Below are 8,926 nucleotides of genomic sequence, written 5' to 3'. Positions count from 1 at the left end.
AAACAGAGATCTGATTCTTCTAAAATAATTTCAAGCTATTAGCATGGTTCTTTTCAAGGCAATGTATTAGAAGTACTATATTATAAATTAGTCTGCACAAGAATAGCTGTAATTCTAGAGTTACTTCTCCATTCATCAGACAATAACAACTTTATGACAAGAACTTTGCCTACAGATATGTGTGTATAATGAATAAATGAACAGTTCTTACCAAATAACAATATTATATTCTTTATTGTGCTAGGACCTTCACTTACAAAACAGCCAAGGAATGTCAACCACTTGGATAAATTAGCTCTTACTGAATTTTAGTTCTCTCAAATCCTGCATACATTGATGAGAATAAGCCCTTTACTTGCCATGAGAGAAAATACCCCTCGGGCAGATGTTCAGGAAGCAATGTGTGGATAGGAAGATAAGACTGGAGAAGGTGTTAACCAGTTTCACACTAATTGATCAGTTGACAGTGCTGAGAAGAGATTGTTCTACAGACCCGCAGCCATCAGCTGCCTGCTGAGCTGGATGGAAATCAGCGTGATGAATGTGGTAGGGGAATTGTTTCAGGCATTTTGTTTAACAATAACTCCTCGAGTTATAATGTATTCCAGAAGAAATTATGCTTCAAAGATGAATAAGCAATTGATTATTTTCACTTAAGTTATTTTAAGAAAAGCTATCTCCTACTAAAACGGAAAATCCCGTCTTCCAGCATTGCGAGCTACTGACGATCTTGAGCTTTCTTAATCACACCTTATTAATAGCTATAGCTTGTGGTGATTTGAAGAACTAGGTTTTTCCAAGGCCAAACTCCTTGTAGAGCATTTCAGTTTCACAGCCTGGAATAAAACCCCAAGTTTTTGGAAGAACACAATAAATATTTGAAGTTCTACAAACATGACAGGCCTCTTGCTTCTCAAGAGAGCAAAGGTGCATCCAAAGGGCCTTATGTTAAAATACAAACATAAATAAATTTCTAAATGGATATAGCAGTGATTCCTATTAGATGTCTCTTCTGAGAATTTATTTGTCTTTTGTGAGGTCTGGAAGTTAGACTAATAAAAGGCAGCCTATCCCACTGCAACTGGCTCTCCAGTTGTGAGGCTGAAGACCATTATTCCTTTTTTCCGATCTCTTTCTAGAATGGTCCTTTTTGACTCATGGAAATCCTTAGCATTATATTTCACAGGTATCATTTTGAGATAACTGAATCTACTATTTCACAAACTTTTTAAATTTTCTGAGACAGATGTCAGCAATAACCTTAATACTTCTCTGAATCTTGTTTTGTTTTTCTTCTTTTCCTCTCTAAATGAATTAAGGTGAAATCATTTTTGAAGCTTTTCAAAACATACAGATATAGCATAATAAAAGGGAGAAAAGGATGCTATCCTCAAGAATCTATCATAGTTATTTTAACCAGGATGATTATAAATATAACTCAATTTCATGCATCTAGCCAGGTGGTTCTTTGCACTTGAAATATGTGAGTGACTATGATGTGCAATCTGACCATCTAAAGGCCCAAAGTTGCAAACATCCTGAGATGCTGAACACATCTATTTTACTTTATTAGGCTTGGAGCCCAGGAACTTTCCAAAGTTGGAAATTGGATCTTGTCTTTAACTCTGTGGCATTACTAACAAAAAAAATCCATGACATTTTGTTGGAGGGTTTGTCTAACTTCATAGAACCATGTATTATGGTGCCCAGCATAAGTCCATGTGACTGAAATTCTGTATTCACTGCAATATGTACAAACATCTTTTTTCACCTTATATGTGTTGTTCTGGCACAAAAATTTGTGTATGTGCACATGAAATGCTGAATGTCTTTTTTTTTTCCTATCATGTTAATGAAATAGAATGAGAAATCATGATGTTTGAATTTATTCTTTTAATGATTATGCTTCATGTAATTAATTCATAAGTCATTTCTAGGCCCTAGAGGTTTCTGTGACACATCAGAGCCAATGTTGTTGTAAAGATAATGGAATTAAGTGGTATGTAGGTGGTGTAGATTTTGAAATGCTGGCACTGTGTGTTCATGAAGCCTTCTGTGGGCTGCAGAATGATGGAGCTCCTAAATATATCTTCCCATGTTTGCCTAGGTAAGCAAACAGATGCAAAAACCAAACCAGGGAGAGCTAATAAATACTTCAAGAGCTCTCTGCTCTAATGCTAGCAAGAGATTGCAGTAGGAATAAATGCTTGGCCTCTTGTCTTTAATAACAAAAGTTAGATTCTATCCTCAGAAATGCTTGTAAAGTTTTCAGTTCCAGCAGGTAAATATTTATATCTGAAAGGAAGGGTTGGACCCAAAAGGAAATGGACTCCATGTTTAGCATTTATCTGAGGCTCGTTTTCTACTTTCAGTCCATGGCTGAAGAATGTAAATTGCCCTTTGAAAATGGTCAGAAAACACCTAAAACCAGACCACTGCTGTTCTGAACTACAGGGAGAGCGGGAGGGCACCTGCAGTTTGAACAGCTCTGGAAGAGTAAGGCAGTGACTGTCACGGCTCTGTTCCAACTGGAGTTGTGTCTGGCTAATGGGTAAATGGAGACACTGGGGGTTAATGCTTTCTTGGGGTGGCCTTGCAGGGTTTACCTCTTTGGCTTCTTCCTGGCACTTCCTTCGGAGTCCAGTGGCAGAGGAGGACAAAGGCTGAAAACTGCTCCCTGGAAAATGATTTTTCAGCAACCAAACACTTTTCTAATACTGGATAAACAAGGCTCAGATTCTAAGTAATGTCAAGACCCTCACGGCAACTACTTTGTTGTTGTTTGCTCATTAGCCTAAAACATCTGCTCTTTCCCTTTTTCCCTTCCTCTCTGTCCTTTTGAAGATGGTTGCTGTGAGGAACAGAAAAAGACCTTCAGAAGGATTAAGGTAGCTGGAAAAAATAGAAAAAAAATCACAGCCCACTATGGAGTTATCCTTGTACTGCACTGGGTTGCTTTGGCAGGTGCATAGAATCAGAAGAAATAGTGGCCATAGATATTATTTGATTACTTTTCAATTCTGCATATCCTATTAAAAAAAAAAAACTGTTACAAAAATGCACGATACCTTCTTCTTTATTCAATCACATTAATAGAGGCCAGTAGTGTAGAAATTGAAAGCAATTACCTGGTCTGAAACTGGTGGACAAGTTTATCACTTGTGGTCATAATATTTCTGTGTAATGAAAGTGCACTGTATGTTTAATAAGATTGCATAAATATTATTAATATCTGATACTTCATGCATGTGTGAAAGAAACAATATACAGTGCATTCCCAGAATATTTTTTCAAGAAATACTGGTTAAAATCAACGCAACAGAACACGGGTAAACTTGTACCTTCCACATTCAGGAATGTATTCTTGCTTCACACTTCCATTGCAGAGAGTACATGTTTGCAATGGATTGTGGTGTTTTTGTTTTTACTGATTATAATCTCTCCCTGGAGAAATACCAGTTTACCTGTATGCTCAATATTTCCCCAGACACAGCATAAATGTGCTCCTGCAGACAAATGACATACACATATCAGAGGACAAAAATGGACCTTCTCCTAAAATCAAATCCCTAGTCTTTAATTTTGGTGAGCATTTGATTCACTGCTTGTCTTTGCAGCTGAAATAGAAAACTGGTAAAACAGTCTCTCAGGATTTTGGAAGAGAGACAGAAATAATCTTATCTTTGTACTGTCCCTGCTGGTCTTTTTAGCGAAAGAATCTTCTGAGAATGCTCAGCTAGAGCATTCTTCAAGGAAATGACCCCCTTTATCATCACATTAAAATGTAAAAGACTTGGGAAGTGTGGTGATATTTTCATCAGGAATGTTATTGTAGGAAATTCTTTTGTTAAGGAATTGTGAATTAAGTTGTTTTCCTTGCTCAGATGCTGAGGTTTCATTTATTTGAGCACTGCCTTTAAAGTAGCTGTTAAAGAAACAATAGGACCACTCATCTGAAATAAAATAATATAATTAAAAAGTAAATCACTGCTGACACCAAAGTGTATTTAAAAGCAGCTGCAGTCAATAAGGTGGTTGGATGTCAGTTCACACAAATGAAAGGCATGCAGCCACATGGGACCAATAATGCTGGGTGATTTATTGTAGAAGAATTGTGCAGAACAAATCAGGAGAAATGTGGACCTCAAAGCAGAAAAAAAAAGAAACTGTAAATGGTTTAAGGCTTTTTGTAAGTTCCTGTGGAGATGTAGGAAGTAGTGATTAAGAGAACAGTCTTTGAGAAGGGGTGATGCAATTGGAACTGTATCCCTGAACAGGAAGAGAGGAATTCAGAGCGGTTTAGAGATACCTGTACCTGGAAAACATGAAAAACAGGGGGAAAGAAAAAAGTCCCTCATTACTCCAGTAACTGTTAAATTCAGATTCACCTGGCCATGCTTATAGCAAGTAGCACCTTCTTCAAAAGGAGTAGTAATTCAGTTATTTCAGAACTAAACTAATTCCTGAATAATATCTGCGCTTTCAAATGTTCTTGCCTGTTGTATAGAGCAACTGTGACTCAGAAAATGAATAATTGATAAGGTGTAAGCCTGTTAGCAATTGGGATCTTTTCAGATGTTTGAGTGAGAAAGAAGTTTGCTTTCATCTCTAAAATGAGCAGAGCATTTTGGAGAAATTGAAGCTGGGTGGTTCAGAGCACTAAATCTTGGCTCAGTAGAACCGGGTTTTGTTCCCAGAGTTTTCACAAATGTTTGTCTGATGGGATGAGAGTTTACAGGAAGAGATAGGGCTTAAAATTTCAAGTAATTCCAAAGCTGAACACTGACTATGTTTAATAATTAGCCAGCTGGATGGGGGGGGGGAGAAGTAAAACAGCAGGAATAGGTCATCAGCAGAGATTTCTGGATCTAAGTTCCCAGGCTTTGAAAAGATTTTGTAAGTTTTCATAATCATCAGAATAGATCTTACTGGAGACTAGATTTCCGTTTTCTTGACTGTGTTGTTTCTTTTTAGATCGTATTATATTTTCATTTGCATAGTTCCTGTGAAATGTTATGACTTCTGCTTGGATTTTGGCACAGCATATAGCACAGTACAAAGTCTATTCGTGTACAGAAAACTTAGTTTTGACATTTCAGTTGTCAAGACTGGATGGCATGGCAAAAGGTCATTTCTGACTGAGGTAGAGATGAATGAGGGTGAATTTGTAGTTGGAAAGAATTTTCTCTCACAGTTGACTTTTTTTTTTTTTTTGGAGCATAGATCATAACGCAATGATTCCAGAACAGGATGAGATATAGCAAGCCTCCAGCTTTGTGGATGGTACTGGGGGAAAGGAATTGTTCAAAATTTTCATCTTTCTTCCTTAGACAAGTTTTCTCATTAATAAGCCCACTGTAGCCGGGTGCATATTGAAAGGGATGCATTTGCTCTTCAAAGCTGACAGTGTGCCTGCTCAGGGTCTGGTTTGTAGCCAGCCTTTTAGGTTGCTTTTACATGGGTTTTGGTTTTGTGACAGATGTGGTTTGAGCCACAGATTATCTGTTTTTACTTTATAACAGAATAATGTAGCTAATGTGTTTCACAGAGAACTTGATTGTGCTTGCTGGATTAATTAATGTTTTAACCACAAATTCAAATTGACAGTCCAGATTGTAGATGGTGCCATGTTTGCATGTAGCTACTTTGGTTTTTCAGAAAGGTGACCAACAAGTCATTCAGTACGGTAGACAAAGCTTGGTGTCTTCACCTCCTGGTGTCACTTCTTTGGAGTTACAGATAAGACCAGTGACAATAAATTGTCAGGCTTCTTTTTGTAAGGCATGTTGTTGTATCATCATAATGTTGAGGTCAGTGTGGGAGTCTCGTCAGTCAGACAGACACCACTTTGTCAGGGTGCTTGCAAAAAAACTTTTTGAGCTGTAAGTGGTCTGCTGACTTTTCAGTAATTTCTGGGTATGATGGTGCAAATGATTTACAGGAGAACTCTAGAACTTTATTATTTAAAGGCATTTTAAAATTCATTGAGGCAAGGTGCCATGAAAATACAAAGTACTATTAATTGGCTCATCAGACTTCAGAGAATGCCACAGTAATTGCATATTTAATAGACTCTCAGTAGTTACCGTGGTGCAACAGCTCAGCAATTCTGTTGTAAGAGAACATTTCCATCAGTTTATTTCAGTGTACAATTGCAGTGTCAGGAGAAGACAGGATGGAACAACCCCGTGAATTTTGCCTGCTTTTGCATTAGAAACATGAATGCTAAAAACATCCATTCTGATTAGCCAAAGGATGGAGTGTCTTCAAAGTTACTCCAGTGAATAGAGTCCAAGCACTCTCTTGGTAATGAGATGTGGCATTTACCATGCTTTGCTGCTCCAATTATTAACCACTTTGGAAGTTTGCTCTGCAATAACAGAGCAGTTCTAATCTCTTTAGAGATTAATAAAGAGAAAACAACCTAATTTTATTTTAAGGAATAGCAAAGTATTTTAATAAAGCGACCTAACACCTGGAATTAGAACTTCAGTGGGGACAAGTCTGGCCTGCTACTTTTGTAAAAATAAAGAGGAGAATGATGTTGTGTTCAGTGTTCTTCTGGAAATCCCCCAGCAGGGGCCTGGTATGAGAGAGGACTTGAGGGAGAGAAAATGAAGGATGAAGGAAAATAAATATCTGTACATGGTAATCCCTGGTTTAAAAGAACTGAGGACAATTCTAACACTGCACAATCCTGATTACAGAGTTACTAGAAGAGAGTTTATTGGAGACCTAAAGGAATATAAATGAAATTATCATAACAGAAATATGTATTTTATTACTGGAATGAAAAACGTGCTTTTTTGGCACCGAACATGTCATGAAATAATCAAAATGCCTGTTTCATGGCATAATAATGCACTGTGTCATTTTATGATAACATGACTAACAGCGAAATTCTAAAATTTAAACCTAACTTCAGAACATAAGCTTTAGAGATAAGCATGTAACTAGATCAGTGTACATGTAATTTCAAAACAGCTGTGTGAAATAGCAAAGGATGTACATCACAACAAGCCTTTTTAGCAGTACACTGAGGTACACAGCCTTAAGATGGGTCCCTACCAGTCAGTGGTATCTTACTTAAATTTATCCTGACATTCCTGCAGTGACTGTTTCTCACTGTTTGCTTATTTTTAGAATTAATATTGTGGCATGTGAGTACAGTGCAATATGGTGAATACCTTCCTTTAGAGTGCAAGCTTCTGTATATGTTCTTTAATTTAGAAATATTCTGATAATAAAATAACTACAGGAATGCTGCACTCAGCAATTTGATGTCCTATGACTTTTCCAAAGTACTTTAGAGACGTTCCTTAAGATAAACACATTTTTTGATATGGGCCTTATTACAGAGGAAACATCACCTATTTATCTCTGATTCCTTCAGGATGACAAGCAGCATTGTGGCTACAGGCTTTAATTCTTGGTTTTCTCTTCTATTTTTGATTTTCTAAGTAAACAAATAGAAACACAGTACTTTCCACAGTGGAATTAATAGCTCTTGCCTAGCATGCTAATTATATCAAGTGCAGATGTCACTCTAATAGCAGCTCCTCCTGATTTAAAAGCTGTAATTATTGTGTAATTCCTCTCTAAACATTAATTCTACTCAGTGGCACATGTAAAATATAGCCATATTACCTGATCTAAAGATACTTGAAGCTCTTTAAGCAACAAGTGTTGTGGGCACCAGGCAGGGAGATAACCTTCATCTGACCTGAGAACAGTTAGTTCATCTGAGGGAACAGTTAGTGCTGGATAGCTTGCAAAAAAACCCTCAAAAACAACACCAAATAAAAAAAAAAACAAAACCAGTAACAAAAACCCCCACCAAACAATAACATAGAACTATTTCCCTGCTGTCTAACTGCTGGAGCACAAGAGCAAGCCCTCAGAGATGGATGAGAACATTACCTTAGCTCAGATCCTGTAAATTGCTAAGAAGTAGCAAGGAAACTTCTCAGGGTCAGTCTCAGTTTCTGGATTTGCCTCTGTTATTGTGGATGGGGAGATGCACTTCTTACAAGAGAGAAGCAACAATATATATGATTTTTTTAAGACAGTGAGTTAAAAAAGTTCAATGGTACATATGACAGTGGTTTAACAAGATTCAATGGCAAGGTCCACTTGACTATTTGCTGTGTAAAGGATGGGGTCAGACAAAACTGTGAGGAAGACCCTCCCGCTGAGTCACGAGGTTCAGAGGAGACCCCCTTGCATTCTAAACTCCTTCTCAGAGGGGAGTTCAGGTGCAGCTGAATCCAGACTTAATCACAGACTTGGTCAACAGTTTATGACTAAAGGATTGCATGTGCTCAATCAATCCCTTATAACACATAGCTAAGATTTCAAAGCTTCAGAGCTCTTATTCCCAATTCACTTATCAGGTATCTGATGTGATCAGGATACACTGAACCATGAGGAGTAACCTTGAGAGGCATTCCTGCTCACAGGGGAATCCAGGTGTGCAACATTCTGGTGTGAAGGAGAACCCAACAGGCTTTGGACTGCCCACCATTTATGGACTGAGATGATGGACTTACAGTCACATTTGCACACCAGCCCTCTTTTGGTTGGCATATGCTCAACTAGCTGTTGAGCAAGATTTATAACCTTTAACTATGGTGGTGTTATCTGTCTCCCCAGTGCCCAGCTTAAGCTGTTCTGACACTGGTGCCACTGCTTAAACAGAGAAGGTGGTAGGTTGGGAGGACACCACCACATCCACATAGCATCTACCTAAACAAAACCTTTCTTGTATACTAATCCTCACTAGGAAGCAGGGCAGGAGAGTTCCTTGTCAGAGAAAAACAAAAGCTATCCACCCCACCCCCCCCCCCAAAGCCAATCCTGCCCACAGCATGGGCAGTGCAGTCCATCACCTTGTCTATCTCTCCTGACTTACAGGAGGGCAGAAGCA

This window comes from Pipra filicauda, unplaced genomic scaffold (assembly GCF_003945595.2).
Source record: "Pipra filicauda isolate LSUMZ 115617 unplaced genomic scaffold, ASM394559v2 scaffold345_size814242_pilon, whole genome shotgun sequence".
Lineage (NCBI taxonomy): Eukaryota > Metazoa > Chordata > Aves > Passeriformes > Pipridae > Pipra > Pipra filicauda.
The sequence above is the reverse complement of the archived record's forward strand: the minus strand, read 5'-3'. Positions refer to the sequence as shown.